The sequence below is a fragment of the Gopherus evgoodei genome, chromosome 11, assembly GCF_007399415.2.
Source record: "Gopherus evgoodei ecotype Sinaloan lineage chromosome 11, rGopEvg1_v1.p, whole genome shotgun sequence".
Taxonomy (NCBI): domain Eukaryota; kingdom Metazoa; phylum Chordata; order Testudines; family Testudinidae; genus Gopherus; species Gopherus evgoodei.
The window spans coordinates 66,419,788-66,442,453 of record NC_044332.1 but is presented as its reverse complement, the minus strand read 5'-3'; the positions used below and the strand labels follow the sequence as shown (position 1 = coordinate 66,442,453).

Sequence of the window (22,666 nt, the reverse complement as noted above, 5' to 3'; positions counted from 1 at the left end):
CAGTCGGGCTTCCGCGGGGCCAGGCGGCTGCAGACGAGCTCGGGGCAGTCGGGCTTCCGCGGGGCCAGTTGGGGCGCTTGCAAAGCACGGACCGGAGCGGAGGTTCCCCTTTGCTCCTGTAGTAATGAAACAGGTCGTTTCCAGAGGTGCTGGGAAGAGGGGAGCGGGGACCTGCCGGAAACGAGAGAGAGAGACATCAAGAGAAAGATTCCCGGAAAAAGTGCAAGAAGAACGTAGTATAGTCCATAATATACAGAGAGGTAGGAAATGCACCCATCAAGCAACCGCTAAAATAAAAAGATAGTGAGGAAGGAGGTAAAAGTGCAAAAAGAAACAGTAATTCAAAGAAATAACTAGTGCTAAGAAATGGGAGGGATGCAAGCTAAAAAAGGCACAGTGGTGAAAAAACGGGAGTGAGATGGTGCTAAAACAAGGGAAGGAGCAGGAATTGTTCAAAGAAAAAGAAATGCAACGTCAAAAAAGTCTTTTTAAAAGACTGAAAAAACGAGAGAGAGAAAGAATGAGAAACTGCAATACGAAATAGTCTGTAACAATTAAAAAAATACTGTAGCTCCGATCTTGCAAACAGCTATGCAAATACTTAACTGTACTCCCATTGATTTATTTTAAACCTAGCCCTAGTGACTTCAGTGCAACTAGTTTTAAAAGAATTCAATGTTTTACGCTTGAAAAAGAAACTTCAGTTGCAGTCTCTGAATTCTTTTTTCTCCATTATATTTTATAAAATTATTCTTTGCATGTCGCCTTCAACTGCATTTTTTTTAGATTTTTTTCTGTGAACTCATTAGCTCATCAACTTCAATGGGATTACTCCGGAGTAACATTAAGGATGTATGTAAAGCATAGGATTGGGGCCTATGAAATGAAAAAAATGGGGGCAGGGAAGAAATAGTAAAAAAATATAAAAAGGAGAATCCATGCAATAACACTTAAATGCAGAAAGAATGTGTAAATGGGAAGTGTATTAAAAATGCATTTTTAGAAGTTATTTTTTATATTTTGTATTTTTGCAATTTAGCAGTGTATAGCAAATGAATAAAAGAGCAATTAATATATAAAAAAGTAAAATTTAATGAATGCAACTGCAGTTCTTTTTAAAATGCAAAACACTGGCCTTTGTTATAAATCCAGTTCATGACTAAAACAGGAAGCACAAAACTGAGTCACTGTGTAAAATCCTTTTGCTTTCAACTTTGTTATTTTGGCACAGTATAGTTCTGCTTAATAAATATCACTAACAGGGATAAAGATTTAATCATTAGATTAATTTCAAAGAGGATTTAAAAATTGTTGGCCTGAATTAGGCCTTTTCTGATACGAAGATTTGCGCACACCCTAGCTTCAAATACACTAACCATCAGAACCATAACCCTGCCTCCCGTTACCCAATTTGGATGGAATGCTAACGCTAGTCCGAGGAGCCCTAGCCTTAGGAACACTAACCATAGCTCCAAATACCCTACCCATTGCAACTCTATCCCTGACTCCAAGTACCCTACCCATTGCAACTCTACCCCTGACTCCAAGTATCCTACCCATGGGAACCCTAACCTTAGGGCAGGGAGCCCTACCGATAGGAACCCTAACCCTAGCTCTAAGTACCCTACTCATTTACAGGAACCCATAACCCTAGCTCCAAATACCCTTTCCAAGGAACCCTAGGCCGGGGAGTTATACCCATAGGAACGATAACACTAGCTTCAAGTACTCTCTCCATAGGAGCCCTAACTCTAGGGCAGGGACCCTACCCATAGGAACCCTAACCCTAGGGCAGGAGCTAAGTTCCCTGTAAGCTGTGCGGCCACACGGCAGGCTATCAAGGGCCACGCAAACGGGGAGAGGAACCCCCTCCTCCAGCCCAGTCCTTCCCAGGCCCATCAGAGCTACCGAGGCAAGGAGACACTCTCCTAAGCTGAGACCAGACCAGCCCTGCCCCGCCAGAACTGCCGGGAAGAGGAGACGCTCCCCTGGCCCAGCCTGGAGCTACTGGGGAGAGCAACCCCTCCCCCAGCTTAGCCCAGGCCCGCTGGAACTGCCACGGCCTGGGAGAGGCACCTCTCACCTGGCTCTGAGCTGCTGCAGCAAGAGAGGGCTGAAGGGAGTTGTCTCGCAGCCCCAGAGCAGCCTGCACCCCAAACCCGTCATCCATGGCCCCACCCCAGAGCCCGCACCCCCCACAATCCATCCCATAGACATGCTTACCACAGGGAACCTTAGCTGTAGGGCGGGGAGCCCTCCCCAAAGCAACACTAATCCTAGCTCCAAATATCCTATTTATAGGATCCCTAACCCTAACTCCAAGTACCCTAGCCATAGGAACTCTAATCCTAAGGTGTGGAGCCCTACCCATACCACTCTAACTCCAGTGAGGTTAGCAGTTGTTCACCTTAGCAAGTGATATTGACAGCAGGCTGGCTACCAGAACATGTGCCTTGAAAGCAGTATAAATGAAGAAGAGGAGGACAATGAATTGATGGATGAGAAAGAAGCAGACAGGAAGAGACTCAATAATCTACATTGGTCTGTAGTTCACAATGTGGCCATGTGTGACATAAATGGCCAAGTTGCTCCTGGATCTCTGTGCATGTGTGTGTGTGTGTGTATTGGGTAGGAAGAGAACGCTCCTTTGCTTCTGCTCAGCGCAGTGCTGTTGGAGAGAACAGGAATTGCTTCCTGCTAATGCTCCCATGTGTTAACTGAATGGGGAGCATAATGAATTTAGGGCTATATTACTGCCTCCTTTCTACACCAGTTAGTGTGTGGGGGCGGGAGGAGTGCACAGTGCACCAGGGGCAAGAGTGCAGAGATGCCAGACAGCAGAATGTACTGCTCTGAGACACAATTCTCCCTAGGGTCTCCCTCTCCGTTGCAGCTGTGATGTATCCCCTCCAGCCTGCCTCTGGCTGTCAAATCCAGAATCAAGTTCAAAGGGTTTGGTAATCAAACTCTTGGTGGGGCAGAAACAGCTCCTGAGGTACCAAATGGAGAATTCGGGAGGTTGAGCCTGAATAGCAAAGAAAGACATTGCGAAAAAAATTAAATGAGCTGAATTTAAACAAGATTGTAGCAAACAACTTAATCAAAATTCAGAGGCAGCCATTTAAGAGTCAGAGGAACTGCTGAGGGAGAAGCTTACAAAAATCCAAAGGCAAAGCAAATTTAAAGAAACAGACATCAGGTGTGATACATATGTGCGGTTGTCATCAGGGCCCACACTGGGGATTGGAGCATGGTCAAATAGGAGTAAGAGTGTAGGTTGCTATAGCTTGGGACTGTGATAGGCTCAGATCCTCTATGGATCAGGCAAAGAGGGGAAACACTCCCTGTGACTAGTGGAGACTATACTCAGAAGAAAACCCCTCCTGCTGTTGCCTGTATTTTTCAGAGGGCTACAGATATCCAGACAGAGGCCTCTGTAAATTGCTTCTTCTCAGGTATGAGGCCAAATTTGCTTTCAGAGTCCTGCAAGGAGCCTCTCACATAGATTATGTTGGAGTCTGACTAAGAGTGAGTAGTCAGCAGTGTCTGCCTCTTCTTTATTGCAAAATCCAGACAACTACATCAGGTACAACTGTGCATCTGAGACATCATCTATAACAGTAAAAAAGGTCTTTATTTTATAAACAGTATATAGCAAATATATCTGTACAAAATACCTTACAAATCTCCTGGAAAGCCTTCTTGAAAGTTCTCCATCCATACAGAAGACCTCTGGAAGATCTTCAGACATGTGGAAAAGTAAGCACATTTTCCACAGATTTCCTTTATTCTGGCAGCTAAGGCTGCTGTCTTGTCTCTTCTTCAAAAAAGGAGACAGACTAGCCATTCTGGTTAGCATGCAGCTGGGACACATGCAGAAATCAGAACTGCTGTTGTGTTTTGCAACATATGGGATACTTGTTATGCACAAAGGGGTAGCACACTGTGAATGTTTCCAATATTTTGGCAAGAGTACAACCTGCTATAGACAAGTTGTATACAATTGGCTTTTCAACAAGGTTGGCATTTCAGAGACTGAAGCATAACAGAGCAGTAGTGATGTTAAGCTATCAGCTCACATCTGTTCTTACATGTGAAAAGGGTTATTACTTATCTCACATTATGGATGGAATATAAAATCCTAGGGACGATATCACTGGCAGTTTTTGTTTGTTTTATTTGTTTATTTTACTGCTTGCAGAAGGTGCTGGATCACCAGCTCCAGAGACTAAAGCCCTTTATTTATCTACTGAACAGGTGCAGCATGGACAGTCACAGCACAAGTTTCCCCACACCAGCCTGCCAACATGTCTCAGCAGTGATCTAGTCTCCATACACATTCAGTCCCTGGCATCCCTGCTGAGGCTGCTACCTAGGGAGTGGTGTAGTGCCAACGACGCTGGTGGTTTCTGTGATATGGAGACCTGCCCACTAGGAAGATGACTAACACAACCACATTACATCATGCACCAAACAGCCACAGACAGCCATAGTATTGTAGGATTTAGGTTTTAAATAATGCCATTGACATTATAGGTTTGACCACTACCAAATTAGACCAGATTCAGAAGACCTAGACCTGAAGGGCTTCCTACTGCATTATTAATTCCATTGGACATCTAGAGTCTAACAGGAGTTAAATGAAACTAAAATACAGGAAAATGAATGCAGGAACGTAGAACTTCAGCAGCATACTTTTTTTTTTTTTTTTTTTAAAGAAAAGGAAGGTTTGTGTGAATTTAAATGTGCGAAAACAATGAAGGGAAAGGTCACAGAAAGGAAATGGAAAATGTATAGACATAAAGTAATGCATTTCCCAAGCATTGTGTGTGTGTCATTTGGCAATAAATACAATAGAAATCAAAACAAGGTCAAGACGAATGTATAAGCAAGTGGAAAGAAAGAAGCACGTCAGCCTAAGCAAATCACTGGAAGGATTGGAGAATTAAATAAGAAAAATGAGGAGGGAAAAAGGTGGGGGGGGGAAATATGCTTGCCCACCCTGGGCACTAAAATGCCTCTTTACTGCACTGCCCTCATCCCCAAGGGGAAGCCAGCAACCTCACAGGCCTTGGCCCTCTCTGACCTGCCCCTCTCCTCGCTTTTTAAACTCTTTCGTCACCATGGTCATTTTTTGGAAGAGTGGGAGGACTTCAGTTTCAGAATTTGCCCTAGGACCCCAAAACAGAGTTGCCACCCGTCTGGTTTTACCTGGACAGTCCAGTTTTTGGCTTCTGTGTCCAGGTGCCATTTAGAGTTCCCAGGTGCCTAGTATATTACCAGAAAGTCAAGTCAAAAAGGGGACCTGGCAGCACGCCAAAAGTCCGGTTACTGCAGGGCAGGGGAGGTGCCAGGTCATTAACCTGTGCCAGCCCCTGCTCAACCAGGGTTGACTCTTACTTGTAGGCAGGCTGCTTGTCAGGCTGCAGCAGCTCCTGTCCCAGCCCCGGATCAGAGGGAGCCCAGCGGGAGTGGGGTGGAGGTGGAGACAATCCAGCGAGCAACAGGGAAAGTGTGCAGAGGAGTGAAGTACAGTGGGTGGAACTTTAGGGAGGAAGAGGCAGGGGTGGGGCCTCAAGGGACCAGTTACCAGCAATTAGAAAGGTGGCAACCCTACCCCAAAAACCTCTGTGCAGCCATGCTTTAGGAGTCTTAGCCAATAGCCTCGGTTTTAAGCTGTCATGATATAATTCCCCACTCTGAACCTTAGCGCCCAAAAGATGGGGTACCAGCATGAATTCCTCTAAGCTTAATTACCAGTTTAGAACCTGTAGTGCTGCCACCAACCAGGAATTCCAGTGCCTGGTACACTCTGGGCCCCCCCAAGACCTTGCCCGGGGAACCCCAAGACCCAGACCCTCTGGATCTTAACACAAGGAAAGTAAACCCTTTCTCCCACCGTTGCCTCTCCCAGACTTCCCCTCCCTGGGTTACCCTGGAAGATCACTGTGATTCAAACTCCTTGAATCTTAAACAGAGAGGAAAATGCACCTTCCCCCCTCCTTCTCTCTCCCCCTCCCAGACTCTCCCTGAGAGAGACAGTAATCCTAACACAGAGAGAAATTAGCCTCTCTCTCCCCCTTCCCTCCTTTCTCTCCCCCAATTCCCTGGTGGATCCAGACCCCTTCCCCTGGGGTCTCACACCAGAATAAAAAACAATCAGGTTCTTAAACAAGAAAAGCTTTTAATTAAAGAAAGAAAAAAACAGTAAAAATTATCTTTGTAAATTTAAGATGGAATATGTTACAGGGTCTTTCAGCTATAGACACTGGGAATACCCTCCCAGCCTAAGTATACAAGTACAAATTAAAATCCTTTCAGCAAAATACAAATTTGAACTCCTTCCAGCCAAATATACATTTGCAAATAAAGAAAACAACCATAAGCCTAACTTGCCTTATCTACCTAGTACTCACTATTCTGAACTTATAAGAGCCTGTATCGGAGAGATTGGAGAGAAACCTGGTTGCACGTCTGGTCCCTCTGAGCCCCCAGAGTGAACAACAACCAAACACTAACAGCACATACACAAACTTCCCTCCCTCAAGATTTGAAAGTATCGTGTCCCCTGATTGGTCCTCTGGCCAGGTGACAGCCAGGCTCACTGAACTTATTAACCCTTTACAGGCAAAAGAGACATGAAGTACTCCTGTTCTATTAACCCTTAACTATCTGTTTATGACATAAGCCTCCTGTCATTATATCATGTTTAACAAACATGCATAAGTGTGATGGGATCCCTGGGGTATAGCCTGGGATTGTGGGACCACTGTGCCCCCTTAACTCTCTCCAGCCTGGACTGTGTCTCACAATGCCTTGCTAGTGACAAGCAGCAAACCACTCCAGGTGCTGTTATCATGCAGCACAACTGCATGTGGAGGCCCACACCCAGCTAGACTGCAGGAATGCTCCCAGAGCCACACATAAATCACATAGCAAAAGGCACCAGCCAAATCCCCCCAGCTCACTGCTCAAGACGAGCAGTGCAAATTTATTAATTGGTTCACCACTTCATCAATGGAAAGTGGAAAAACACCAGCCTTTGTAAACCTGAGCAAACACCCTTGCCAAACTCTTCAGGCAAACTCACTGGTGAAGATAAACAGTTAAACAAATTTACTAACTACAGATTTATTAACTACAAACTATAGATTTTAAGTGATTACAAATTTATTAACTACAAACTATAGATTTTAAGTGATTATAAGTGATAGGCAAAAAGTCAGAGTTAGGGCTGGCTTATGTAGTTGCGGCAGAGTGCTGGGAGAGGTCTCTCCCAGCGCTCAAGAAAAACCACCTCCATGAGGGGCGTAGCTCCCAGCGCTGGTGCACTGTCTACGCTGGCACTTTACAGCGCTGAAACTTGCTGCAGTCGGGGATGTTTTTTCACACCCGAGTGAGAAAGTTGCAGTGCTGTAAAGTGCCAGTGTAGACAAGCCCTAAGTTACCAAAAGAAAAGAAAATATAAGCACGCAGTCTAAAGTCTCAACCCTGTTAGACTGGGTAACATCTAGATTAAGTAGTTTTTCCTCATCCCACTGAATATTGCAGTTCATAGTACACAGTTTTCACCCTTGAAACCTGGGCCAGTCCCCTCTGTTGGGGACTTCAGTCCTCTGAGTGTCCTTATTGCTTGCAGTGTGTTCTGTTTTATACCCTTAGTCCATGTGTTTGGAGAACACAAGTCCAGGCGTGCCTGGTGGGCATTGGTGAGTCACCAGACAAAGTTGAGCAATTCCCCTGGCGTGGCCTTATGCAGCCGAGTCATTGAATTGTAACTTGCTTGCTGGACAATGGTTGTTGATGGTTGTTTGACACCTGCCTGGGCGTTAGTTACTTTCCTTGCTGTTGTCTCTGGGGAGCTATTATCTGGCTGATTCCCCAATTTACAGCATGTTTTACTGACAACCATACACTAATGATGTACATATTTAGATAGAACAATGACTTTCACCAGATCATAACCTTTCCCCTGATGCCTTATATGGCATGCTTTATATGCAAGATCACAATATATATATACATGAGGAATATGGGGTGCTCTCCCAAGGCATAGAATGTCACAATAAGCATAAGTAAGAGATGTTTATCTGAACCAGGTTATATCTTGCTTTGGCTCTTCATGTAGCTCTTCATGTAGCTTTTCAGTTTGGTTATAACAAAGTTCAGAACTCATCCTCACTGACTGGTCAAACCATGTTATAACTAGTCATGGTCAGAAGTTTGAAAAATAGTCAAATTTTTGAAGCAAAATGGACAAAATATTTTCCAATACATTATTTTCCATGGAGATTGATTTCACTTTTAAAGTCAGTTTTACTTATAATTTGTTTTAGCCACAGCTGCATTGAAAAACAGTTGTTAATCACAGCTGAAAATAATATGCAGATAGGACTCATTAGTAGAGCTGGTTGGAAACATTATTCCGCATAAAATGTATTTATTTATTTATTTGGGGGACATTCAAATACACAAATAGTTTTCAGCTGAAATTCAGGATTTTAATTTAAAAAATTTAAATTTTCCACAGAAATCAGATATTTTTCACAAAAAAAAAAATCCTTTAGTTGGAAACCAAATTTCGACCAGCCCTACTCATTACAGTGGGTAAATCAGAGGATAAGATTCTAGTCTTAGATTCTAAGACCAGAAGAGACCATTGTGATCATTTAGTCTGACCTCCTGCATAACCTCCGTGGGTCTTCCCCAAAATAATTCCTATCTGAAGAGCAGGATGTAACACATGGCTAAACCAGCTGGATATAGTACCCCACCTAAACTTTGTCTTTTGTTGCTGGATGATGTTAATTATCTGCCATGTTCTACCAAACGTGACTGCATTTCAGTAGTTGGTAATGTAATTATATAAATGCTTCAGGATGAATGGATCCACAGCCCAGAAACCTACTCAACATAGTTTTCACCACAACTATAAAGAGAGCAATTATTCATCTGTATTTAGTTAATTTAACTATTATATTCACAACTGATATGGATAGACTCATAGACTCATAGACTCAAGGACTGGAAGGGACCTCGAGAGGTCATCGAGTCTAGTCCCCTGCCCTCATGGCAGGACCAAATATTGTCTAGACCATCCCTAATAGACATTTATCTAACTTACTCTTAAATATCTCCAGAGATGGAGATTCCACAACTTCCCTAGGCAATCTATTCCAGTGTTTAACTACCCTGACAGTTAGGAACTTTTTCCTAATGTCCAACCTAAATCTCCCTTGCTGCAGTTTAAGCCCATTGCTTCTTGTTCTATCATTGGAGGCTAGGGTGAACAAGTTTTCTCTCTCCTCCTGATGACACCCTTTTAGATACCTGAAAACTGCTATCATGTCCCCTCTCAGTCTTCTCTTCTCCAAACTAAACAAACCCAATTCCTTCAGCCTTCCTTCATAGGTCATGTTCTCAAGACCTTTAATCATTCTTGTTGCTCTTCTCTGGACCCTCTCCAATTTCTCCACATCTTTCTTGAAATACAGTGCCCAGAACTGGACACAATACTCCAGCTGAGGCCTGACCAGTGCAGAGTAAAGCGGAAGAATGACTTCTCGTGTCTTGTTTACAACACACCTGTTAATGCATCCCAGAATCACGTTTGCTTTTTTTGCAACAGTATCACACTGTTGACTCATATTAAGCTTGTGGTCTACTATGACCCCTAGATCTCTTTCTGCCATAGTCCTTCCTAGACAGTCTCTTTCCATTCTGTATGTGTGAAACTGATTGTTCCTTCCTAAGTGGAGTACTTTGCATTTATCTTTATTGAACTTCATCCTGTTTACCTCAGACCATTTCTCCAAACTATGTACTTCACAAATGAAGGTAATGCCTAGAGTGGTTGCATGATATAAATATTAGCAAAAGTGGCCCTTAGATAGTAGGTTTTGTACTGTAGATTGATCTGGCCTAAACATTAAACCCTTTTCTCTTCTCCCTTTTAGTTTTGCTGCTTTTGCTATAATCTTTATTAGAAACTGATTGGAAAGACTTGTCCAAATCTTCTACAGTCATCCATCAATCAGTGTCAGCAATGAGTCCTGAAGCAGTCCTGGTTTTACAATTGTCTACACTGTTGTTTTAGCTTCTCTTTCTGGAAAAAAGCATTGATAATAATCCAAATGTATTTTTTCAGAACATTGGAGCGGAACCCTTCAAACCTGGCTGGAGTTTGAATCCAGATCTAATCTTTATGCCTTGCGCCCACCTCCAGATTTTCACAATAATAAAAAAGTTTCTGTTTTCAGCATTAGCTTTATTATGTTTCACCTTGTTTTATTTAAGGTTGCCCCAGGGCTTTTAAGCATACATTCTTTCTGAATTCTGTTTCAAAAAGATACTTATACATCCATCGCACCTTAAGCATGTCAGTAGTCCTACTGAAGTCAATGGGTATATAAATGTGCTTAATGACAGGAATGTGCCTCGATACCTTGGTGATATGGAGGCACTGAATTAAAGCATGGTCTAGACAGGATCTCAGGTTTCCCCTTGTCCCTTTGTTCCTGTTTATTATGGCAATGTATTTTGGACACAGTCTCTGCTGGTATAAATTGGCACTACTCCACTGGAGTGGCATTGATTTATATCAGTAAAGAATTTGGGGTGTGTACTCTCAAGGAACCCAAATAATATCTCCATACTAGTGTTTGGATTTTTTTTTTTTGGATGAGATCTGGGCTTCTAATGGTATTTCCATCATCCAAGTATTGAAGTCCTCTGAGCAGGCCAGGTCTTGCATAAACAGAAATCACAAACAAATAGAAATACTGGAAACACGAAGTAGTATTAGAGCTTATGTCTTTTATTACTTACCCACTGGATCCTTTACAGACTGGAAAAGTAGGATGAGAAACCTCTTCCAAGAACAATATTAAGTCATTCCATAGAAGGTGCTAAAATATAATGATTGACCATCTGTTTTCAGTGAGCAAGCAGTCTCTTTTTATAGAGTTATAATCAAATTCCAGTAGGTAATGTTCTCTGAGTTATCTGTTATTCACATTGTTTTTATTTCTGTTCCTTAGGTAAGTGTTGAACTCCATGTCCATTGTTCATATAATATAATCACTTTGCAAAACTATACCAGCCTTTATTAGTACAATGCGAGAAATGATCATATATTCCTTCTGAAAGTCTTATGAAGATCTTCCATTCCGAATAAATTCAAAGACACCAACAGGGAGTGGCAGTTGAGCATGGTAGAAACAAGACACATTTCTGGAGCGCGTAGCACCAATCTGTTTCAAGGTAACCTTCTCATACAATTTCTCAATGGAAATTCCCCGCTGCTTAGCACAATCTTGCTGCCGTTCAATGTGCAGTGGAGCAAAGATAATGTTTCGTGCTACTAAATGGGATTCCGATTGTGTATGGTCAAAAAGTTTTATGGCATTTTGTTGCTTTCTATTGAAAACTGAAACCTGTTATAATTTAGTGGTTCCCAAACATTTTACTACAATGACCTACCAACTGCATTTGTCTTTTTTTGAAAATCTCCCCCCGACACACACACACTATTACATATATGCACCTTCTGCCCTGGCACTGCAATTCTAATCCCAGGTTGGTGCAGAGGGGAGGCTCCAGGGGTGAGGGTTGGAGAGCAATTCCACCCCACTCTTACCCCTCAGTGGCAGCTCCTGTCCCGCGGGTCTGGACTCGGCTCCCTGCTCCAGACATTGTGACCTAGTGCGTGGGATCACAGTGTCACTTGGGCAGTCAGGCCAAACCTGAGTGACGCTGAAATCCCAGGCACCAGGTCGCAACACCCAGAGCAGGGAGCTAGGCCAAGCCCTGTGGGACAGAAACTGCTGCTGCAGGCTGAGCACAGGGTGGGCTTGCTCTCCAACTCCGTCGTCTAGGCCTCCCATCCATACTGTGCCAAGAGAAATGTATGTTTGCCTAGGCTAGGGCCCGGTGTTGAGTTAATCCAGCCTTGGATGTGGTGACCCATCTGGAGTCTTCCCACAACCCACTGGTGGGTTGGGACCCACTGTTAGGGAAACACTGCATATGGGGTAAACTGAGAGAGGCTTTGTCTAGAACTTCAGTGATTATCTACAGTCTCAGAAATAGTGGTCTAATCTTCACAGTCAACTTGATCCTCCATCAAACACCTTCAGACAGGACATGATCTCCAGTGGGAATATTAGAACATTGGTGAGTGATGCATATTTTATTAGCGTCCTTGTGCTGCTTCACACAATGCACAACCTGTGGAACTCATTGCCAGGTGATGTTGTGAAGGCCAAAAGTATAACTGGGTTCAAAAAAGAATTAGATAAGTTCATGTAGGGTAGGTCCATCAATGGCTATTAGCCAAGATTGCTAAGCCTCTGACAGCCAGAAGCTGAGACTGGATGACAGGAGATGGACCATTTCATAATTGCATTGTTCCGTTCATTCCCTCTGAAGCATCTGGCATTGGCCACTGTCAGAAGACAGGATACTGGACTAGATGGACCATTGGTCTGACCTAGTATGGCCATTCTTATGATCTTATGCTTCAGCAATACTGCCACTGCTCCTGGCTTTCTCTTTCACTGCATATAAATAAGAAATCTGATTTTTGTTCTATTTAATTTATTCCTAAATAAGAAATCTCATTCATTTGGAGGATATGAGCTTCATATGCTTTACTGAGATTTTCTTGTCTGCTTTGGTAACAAATATGCTACCTGTGCTCAGGACCATGTCTTCCATCCACCAAATAAAATGTGTTCTGTTCATTTGACTTTTGTGCCTATAATAAAAGTCTCCGAATGAAAGTGTCTCACTGGTGACTAAGTATGCCAACCTTTCATTTTTAAAGTCCTCCATTCAAATGCTGGCTCTGGCTCAAAATAAAAATATAACCTGTAGTTTTATACTGCCTGTAGGGAGGCGCCCTGGCTCCCCGCCATGCCTGAGAGGGACGAGCCAGAGCAGGTGCCTCAGTGGGCGGAGTCACCGCCGCCTGTCCCCACCCCCCAGAAGTCAAGGGGCGGGACAGGAAGTATAAAAGCCCGGCCTCAGCGCTCAGTTGGCTGCAGGCTGTCGGAGAGGACAGATGCTGGTGCCTGAGCTCCTGCTGGGCCCAGCCTGCCCCGTGCTCACTACCCGCAGGAGCGCTGGCCTGACGTGCCTCGTGCCCGGTATCCGGAGGGGCGCTGGCCTGACCTGCCCTGCGCTCACTACCCGGAGGAGCGCCGGCCTGACGTGCCTCGTGCCCGGTATCCGGAGGAGCGCCGGCCTGACCTGCCCCGCGCTCACTACCTGGAGGAGCGCTGGCCTGATGTGCCTCGTGCCCGGTATCCGGAGGAGCGCTGGCCTGACCTGCCCCTCGCTCACTATCCGGAGGAGCGCTGGCCTGACGTGCCTCATGCCCGGTATCCGGAGGAGCACTGGCCTGACCTGCCCTGCGCTCACTACCCGGAGGAGCGCTGGCCTGACGTGCCTCGTGCCCGGTATCCGGAGGAGCGCTGGCCTGACCTGCCCTGCGCTCACTACCCGGAGGAGCGCCGGCCTGACCTGCCCTGCGCTCACTACCCGGAGGAGCGCTGGCCTGACCTGCCCCTCGCTCACTACCCGGAGGAGCGCCGGCCTGACGTGCCTCGTGCCCGGTATCCGGAGGAGCGCTGGCCTGACCTGCCCTGCGCTCACTACCCGGAGGAGCGCTGGCCTGACGTGCCTCGTGCCCGGTATCCGGAGGAGCGCTGGCCTGACCTGCCCCTCGCTCACTATCCGGAGGAGCGCTGGCCTGACGTGCCTCGTGCCCGGTATCCGGAGGAGCGCTGGCCTGACCTGCCCTGCGCTCACTACCCGGAGGAGCGCTGGCCTGACGTGCCTCGTGCCCGGTATCCGGAGGAGCGCTGGCCTGACCTGCCCTGCGCTCACTACCCGGAGGAGCGCTGGCCTGACGTGCCTCGTGCCCGGTATCCGGAGGAGCGCCGGCCTGACCTGCCCCGCACTCACTACCCGGAGGAGCGCTGGCCTGACGTGCCTCGTGCCCGGTACCCAGAGGAGCGCTGGCCTGACCTGCCCCTCGCTCACTACCCGGAGGAGCGCTGGCCTGACGTGCCTCATGCCCGGTATCCGGAGGAGCGCTGGCCTGACCTGCCCCGCACTCACTACCCGGAGGAGCGCTGGCCTGACGTGCCTCGTGCCCGGTATCCGGAGGAGTGCTGGCCTGACCTGCCCTGCACTCACTACCCGGAGGAGCGCCGGCCTGACCTGCCTCGTGCCCAGTATCCGAAGGAGCTGCCAGAGCTTCCCGCCACCCAGTATCCAGAGGAACCCATGGTCTGGGACCCACCGGACAACGCCAGCGGAGGACAGGTACCTAGAGAGGGGGAGACTGGAAGTGGCCCGGGGGTAGCCGACCCCAGTCTGGCTCCAGGGGACCCTGAACCAATGTCAGTGTATTGCGGCCAGGATTCCCCATTGACTGCAGCGAGCCCTTGCCGCTGCTAGGGCCCCGGGCTGGGACGCAGTGGAGTGGGAGGGCCTGCGTCCCCCCTGCCACCCTTCCAAGGCTGGCAGACTTCCCCCTCTCCCTGGCCTGAGGAGGCCTTCTATATAGACTTACAGTTTAAACTGCTGCTCAGCCCCTGCCTAAGAGTCTGAGCCTGAACTGCTTACTGCCCCGCCCTGCCCTAGGGCTGGGGCTATAGACTTTGTGTTTACTCAGCCTGCTGACAGGCCTGAGCTGGAACTGCTTACTGCCCCAGGGCCGGGCTTATAGACTTTGTGTGTACCCAACCCTGCTGAAGGGCTGGGATTCTGCCTTGTTTACAGACCCTCTATTCCCTCAGCCCCTGCTGAGGGGTTCGGCCTACATGGACTGCTGCCTGTAGGGAGGTGTCCTGGCTCCCCACCATGCCTGAGAGGGATGAACCCCAGCACCGGACTCTTACACTGCCCCATGATGGACATATATCCAAATCAGTAAGCCGCCCCACTATGTGTGATATCAGAGACTCAGTACTAGATTACTGCATGTCAGGCTTGAAGTTCATTGGTAGAAATGTGTGGGAAAACTTGTACAGGACTGTTCCTGATGATCTGGGGAAAGGGGTAAACAGTGAGGTGGCAAAGTTTGCAGAGGATACAAAATTACTCAAGGTAGTTAAGTCCAAAGCAGACTCCAAAGAGTTACAAAGGGGTCTTACAAAACTGGGCAACCAAATGGCAGATGAAATTCAGTGCTCATAAACGCGAATGAATACACATTGGAAAACATAATCCCAACTGTATATACAAACTGATAGGATTTAAATTAATGATTACCATTCAAGAAACAAATGTTGGAGTCATTGTGGATAATTCTCTGAAAACATCTGCTCAATGTGCAGCAACAAAGCTAACAAAATGTTAGGAATCATTAGGACTGGGATAGATAATAAGACAGAAAATATCATATTGCCTCTGTATAAATCAATGGCACCTCCACACCTTGAGTACTGTATTCAATTCTAGTTGCCTCATCTCAAAAAAGATATATTAGAATTGGAAAATGTACAGAGAAGGGCAACACAGATGATTAGGGATATGGAACAGCTTTCACATGAGGAGAGATTAAAAAGATTGGGAGTGTTCATCTTGGAAAAGAGATTGGTTTGGAATTATATAATGCTATAGTGAACAAATCCTTTACATTTTAAATGGTGTCTTATGTACAACTTTAGAAACCACAGTTCTTCAGTTCAGAAAGGTGATGTGTGCGCTTTTCGGGGCAGGGACCATATTTTTGTTGTGTGTGTATATAGGGTCTATGGGGATCTCTAATTGCTACTACTATTTCTATGGGACCAGGTTGTGAACGCTTAGTCACTTTAGTGAACAGTTACTTACATGAGTAGTCCCAGTGAAGCCAGTGTCACCAACAGGAGTCAGGGGCTTACCATCTGGCCCCTAATAAATAATAATAATTATTATAGTAATAAATTCTTGCTATATTTAGTTTTTCTAATACTTGTAATGTGCTCAGATACTATGGTGATCTGTGGTATGAAATACAGATATGTTAGATTTTAAAATTAGATAATAATAGTATCAACTATTTAACTATTAATTATTTCCCAACTATTTTGGGGAATTCATGCTTTGCATGATCCACCTCTCCATCCTTTAAAATTGCATATGCCTTTTACAATTTCTATTGGTCAAGCCATTTCATTTGTTGTATATGCAGCTAAATTTAAAGGCGACATCATCCAACATTGCTCCATCACTGGTTGAGAACCCAGGCAGAAAGACAGATGAGACTTTCCTTTGTGACATTCCCATCTATGGATAGGTATGAATAGGTAGAACTAACCTTTTGTAATACCCACAATTTTCTGTAATTCTAATTTTTATTGTGCCTGCTGCATGAAAGATGATAAGACTTATTCATAGAATTCACACTCCAGTGGTTTGATAAATATATAACAGGCTGAAAAGGTGTTTTTTGGTGCAGTGCCAGTTATTCATCAGGTCTCAGTTTTCCTTGCATTTGGTTCTGAGGGTTTTTATTATTATTATTATTAGACATTTTTGGCTGACTTCTTTGATCCTTTCCCTACCAATATCCACAAAGAAAAATAGTGCTTGGGACAAGTAAAACTAAATGTGGCATGACAAAAAATATGTTTATATACTTTTATTATATTATCTCTTATTCCCTATCTGACAAATGAGATGGAGAGAACACTGTAAAGTGATATTCTATACCACGCGCAATGCTTATCAGTTATTTTCCTTTGACCTTCTGCCTTAAAAAATTCATTCACTTGAGCTGTTCACACAGAGAACATTAGGGAAAAAAATAATGTTAGCACTAGTGAATATAATCTCTGCTGGAAAGCTGGGCAATTATTCAAAGGTCTAATCTCATCTCTTCTTTCATTTTTATATGGCAAGCCTACATTTAAAAGCACTAGATATACCATGCTATTGCCGTGCACCTTCAAGCCACAGTAAATAAATGAGGCTAAGTGCCACCAAGAGTGAAAGAGCTTATAATGAGAAGTGTGAGTCGACATGTGCCCCATTCATCATTCTGTTCAGTCCTATATTGGGGCTCTTTTTATCAGCAGTATTCGTAGCAATGTCATCACCTCTGGTATAAATCTTCTGTCAGTGTCTGTCGTACTGATGCCCTATTAAACTCATGCTCTCACATAATCACTGAATGACCTTTGGATGTCTTTCATTAACCTCTGACCTGAACCCCGTTGGCAGCTTGTTGCCAGGTAAATCTGTAACATGACATTTGCTTATGTATCTACATTTATCCTTGCTTAATATTTGGGCCTTTCACATTTTTGTTCTGAAGCTAAGATATAGCTGGGACTGCAGAGAATGGTGGGTGTTTTTCTCAAATCTAAAGCTTTGAAACAAAATATGTTCAGTTACAACATGACCTAAGTGTCCACTAATAGCTTTCTTGATATTTTCTACTGGTGGTTACTGAATCCTATTAATCCTATTAATTGTAAATTGAAGCAATTTAGTCTCACAAATAATATGCTCTTTTCTGACAAAAATTCATTTTCTTTCAAATATTTTTCTCTTGCTGCGTTCTGCTAATGAGACTCGGAACTGATTAATTAAAACTAAATTGTGCAGTTGTGACACAGCTCAGCCTATATGTTCTGGTTTTGGAGAGCATGCCGTTTGCACAGTTCAGTGATTTTAAAGGAGAAAAGTTTTGATCTACTAAACTTAGCATGGACTTGGAGCCGGGAACTCCTGAGTGCTCATCTTGACTCTTCCTTTTTTCTTTTTTTTTTAATTCTGCAAAGCCCTGGAAAGTTGTTTGCTTTTTCTGTGTCTCAGTTACCCCATTAGTAACATAGAGTGTTGTAAAAACTAGTTACAGTGAAATTCTGCTTCATAAAGTGACTTCATAAACATGGAATCTACATACTCAGCAGATCTCCTCCCTCTGTGTATTCAGATAAAGCTTATTTTTGTCAGCATGTAACTACTTTTTATTCCTACTAAGCCCATAGAACTGAGCCAGATAAGAGTGAGGTGGGTTACCTATGCCAATGGGAGAACCCCTCCTGTCAGCGTAAGTAGTATCTGCACTGAAGCACCACTGTGACACAATTTAAATGTAGACATACCGTTAGGCCCAGACCCTCAAAAGACATTTAAGTGTCTCACTGAAAGCAATTAAGTTAGAGTTATGTGCCTAAATACCTTTGAGGATATAGGTTTACATTCCTAGCAGTTACATCTCTGTGAATCATTGAACAAAGGTACTCCCACCAGCTTGCCTCCTGCAGCGGTGGAGGCAGGGCCGGCTCCAGGCCCCAGCGCGCCAAGCGCGTGCTTGGGGTGGCATACCACAGGGGGCGCTCTGCTGATTGCTGGGAGGGGGACAGGCAGCTCCGGTGGACCTCCCGCAGGCGTGCCTGCGGAGGGTCCGCTGGTCCCGTGGCTCTGGTGGAGCATCCGCAGGCACGCCTGCGGGAGGTCCACCAGAGCCACGGGATCGGCGAGTGGCAGAGCACCCTCCACGGCATACCTTCATGCTTGGGGCGGCAAAATGGCTAGAGCTGGCCCTGGGTGGAGGTGAATGGCTATACTATGTGACTGTCTGGAAGCAGGATAATTATGGCCCCATGTGGCTGTGGGTGACTTTGGCACTGGCTAAGAAGTAACTGAGAGTGGTATTGGGGAACATTTTTAGCTGCAGTGTCTCTGTGGGGATATGGAAGAGAGGGACTGGCTATTGTAGCAGAATCAATGGAAACAGAAGACATGGAGAATGGGGAAAGTGAGAGAAGTCATATGTGGGGAAAGGCAGTTTTGCTTGAGGGCCCATCCACAAGTCATTCTACTCCTGATATACTCTTTTGAAAGTCGATGGAACAAAAACAGGGCACATAACTGGCCAAAGCAAATTCATTTAAAAATCGGAATGAATATTCTTAAAATGTCTTTTGTATTTTCTGCTGAGGATATAAGGCTGTGAATCATCCTTTGAGGAACATCAGCACAACAAAATAAGGAGACTACCAACACGATAAGGTTATAGTAATTTTCTCCCTCCCCCCACAGCTTTAAAAGGCACCTCTCACCATGAGAGCCTAGCAGGTTTCAATGGTTATAGTTATTTATTATTAATTAGTTTACTGCCAGCAATGTGCCCTGAACTATGTAAAAGCAGCAAAGAGTCCTGTGGCACCTTATAGACTAACAGACATATTGGAGCATGAGCTTTCGTGGGTGATGAATATCCACTTCATCGACATGCAGCAGACTAACAGCAAAAAGCCTAGTTCCCTAACAATCAGCTAAAGGAACAACTCTGTTAATGCTCTGTTATGTAAGAGCCTCTTAATGCTAACTGGCAAGAAAGTGAAGAGGGGTTAAAGGAACCTCCTGAGTCTGGCACATATACTCTAGTTCACCAAATAATGGTCATGTTAGATCTCCAATGAAAGCTGGCATCACACTGGTCATCAATATCATTGTGAAATGTATGCATAGATACAGTGTAAGGAGTTATGTACATATTATTGAAAATATGTTCAAGTCTGTGTCTGGGGGGTTCGTGACCTGCAAAGGTAAATAAAAACAGGTTTTCTTTCAGACGAGATGTTTATTCCTCTATCTGTTTACATCTAAATTGAATATTGTCTTGTTCACTGTGGGTCACCTATCACCAATCTGAAGTGAATGAAAATGAAGGATTATGAGGACTTCAAGAAAAAAAATTACAGGAAGAGAAAAGCTGGGGGAATCCTATCTGGCTGTACACGTCAAAGGTTTCAATGATCTAATTTGTATATCCCCATCTGAGATCTTATACAAGTACTCAGGTAGTTAACCTGAGTCAGTGCCCATACCTCCATGGCCACATTAGTTTTAGTGGGCTAGTTCATACACAGTTAGCCTATGTACACTTACCAGAGCTGAGAATTTCAGCTCCCAGCTGCAGTGTAGATGTACCTGGAGTGGAGCAGAAAGGCCTTTTGGAAGAAGCATATTTTAAGGAGGAACTTGAAAGGTGGTGGATGCATGGCTCTGGGGAGGCCTGATCCCTTTGAGGTCAATGGAAAGACACCTATTGACTTTAATGGGCTTTTGATCAAAATCTGGAGGACTGAACATGTCCCAGAGATCCGGGGTGACTGAGAAGAAGGCTTGGAGAGGAGAGCAGCAGAAAGACACAAATGGATGGTTTGTAATGAGGTGCACAGTGAGCAGCTGAGGACATTAATGGGAATAAAGAATTCATATTTCCATACATGACTGTTAGTTTTCTGCAAATGTTTTTTGAAATGTAAAGAGTGATTTTCACCCTCCAAAATCATCTTGGAAATCCTCCTGTGTATAATCTTGCAAATGCTGGAGACAACCCACTGTCAACAAATGTTGTCAAATGGCCAAAGTGGCAGAGAAACATGCTGTCTCAAATTATTTTGGGGGCACCAACCGGAGGGCAAGCCAAAAACACTGCACCGACATTGTAGCTTTTCTAGGAGAGGTGTTGCCAGCCTCAATAGGGAGAGCTGGATAATTTATAGGTTAACATTTTATGTGAATAGCATTTTTCTCATTTATAGTTAATTAGGTTAAGCATGCATTGGGAGCAAGGGAGGAAAGACTTTCAAAGATGATCTAAATGATTACTAATTTGAATAAAGCAAAAGAAAATTCTAAAAGATGTAGCTCTGTCATATATTAAATATGTGCTTGTGTCACAGGGCACATCACTCACCACTGGACTGGTGCCTCCTCCTGGTTACTCTGAGGATTAGCTCAAGCCAACACTCCGTTCATAGCTTGCACACCATCACTCCAGCTCTGCATCTGCCTGCTGCCTCAGGAACTGCCACACCCTGTTCATGACTCAGGCCTCAAACTGTGTCATCATCCATGTTCCCCCCTTCTCGGGGGTTAGCATCTCAGTCCAATAATCTTGCCACTTCCCCAGTGGTGCATGGGACCTGGGCCTGCCCCCTACTCCAGGTCCCAGCCCAGGGACCCTACAGTTAGCAACCTCTTGCTGCAACTCTTATACTTCTCACAATGCTGCTATATTTTCCTGGGCCAATTCTCTATGGCTCCAGCACCTTTTTCAAGGCATGCAACTACCCAATCCCAGCAGCCGGCCATAAACTTCATCTTGCTTCCCCTGTCCCTGTGAACAATTTCTCTGTCTAAGGTGCCACAAGACTCTCAGCCTGCTAGAAACACAGTCTTCAAGCAACAACTGATTCTGTGCTGCCTTGCAGCTTCTTTTATGTAAGCCTGCTGGGCCCTGATTGGCTGTTTCTTGCAGCCTCTCTCCTATTAGCTGTGTCCCATACAACCTCTCTAGGGCCATGTCCACACTACGGGGGGGAAATTGATCTTAGATACGCAACTTCAGCTACGTGAATAACGTAGCTGAAGTCGAATATCTAAGATCGGATTACTCACCCGTCCACACCGCGCAGGATTGATGTTCGCAGCTCTCCCTGTCAATTCCGGAACTCCATTGGGGTTGATGGAGTTCCGGAATTGATATAAGCGCGCTCGGGGATCGATATATCGCGTCTAGATTAGACACGATATATCGATCTCCGAGCAATCGATTTTAACCCGCCGATACGGCGGGTAGTCTGGACGTGGCCTAGGCCACTTCGAGGACTCACGTTGACTGCCCCCTGCTAAGGTTAACTCTTTTTACACTTGTGTGGGGCCCATGCCCCATCATACCCTGTGACAAGTGTATGTATCGATAGGAGTTTTAAAGGATCTTACATTAATTATAGCACGAACACAAAAAGATGTAGAGCATATTTACTGATTTAGCCTGTTTGTTCTTTTAACAAATAGCTATTAGACTTTATTAGACAGTGGAGAGTTTTTTCTCCATTTCTTAGGTTTATGTATTTTGCACATATTTCCAGTCCCAGGCATTGTAGCTCACACACAGGATTAGTTAAGGTGAATTGCAAAGCAAAGATGAACAATGAGTAAACCACTAACTTTTTTAATACCTTTTTTTTCTTTTCCCCTCTTTGAAATCCTCTTGACACTTCCTGGTTTGCTGAACATATTTCAGACTGATTCTGTTGCTCAGTCTACACACAAAAGTTGCGCTGGTTTTACTCAACTCGGTTTAAAAAGCAATATATTTAAACAAGAGCCTAGTCCTGTGTGGACGCTCTTATATCAGTTTATACCTGGCTTATAGCACTTTAGTTTGTGTTGATAAATGTAAATCGATTTGCCTTAAATCAGTATAACTTGAGTGTGCAGTCAAGGCCTATGATATTAAAAATGCCATGGATGGCATGGGTTACAATGAGATGCTGGTATTTGTGATGGCATATTCTGGGATGTCTGCAGTCAGGTAGGAAGCACCAAGAAAACTTCAGAGAGGGAAGTGGGGGACTCTTTTTTAAAAGTTAATTAAAACAAATTTCTGTGCCAAATGTCCTCCAGAGCCTGATTTGTGGGGACACTCAAAACAGAAATCTAGTTTTTAATTCTATTTTCATTTTACTCTGCAATTCACCTTTAAGCCACAGCAAGAGCAGCAGCCTGAGGAACCTTGGTGCAGGCCTCCTTTCCCAGTAATTAAAGCTGAAATCCCCCCATCTGGATCAGGTGGTACAGCCCCCAGAGCCGCTCAGGCATCCTGGGCCTTCTCCAACCCCAGATAACTAACTGTGAGTTGGAA

The 22,666-nt window shown here is 44.7% G+C and overlaps 1 long non-coding RNA gene across 1 annotated transcript; it reads left to right on the top strand.

The window, feature by feature from the left end:
• Positions 1-15: 15 nt before the first annotated feature.
• On the top strand, positions 16-4,821 carry LOC115659573. Its single transcript, XR_004002594.1, has 2 exons — positions 16-260; positions 4,258-4,821. It is a non-coding gene; the product is annotated as an uncharacterized LOC115659573 (long non-coding RNA).
• Positions 4,822-22,666: the final 17,845 nt, after the last annotated feature.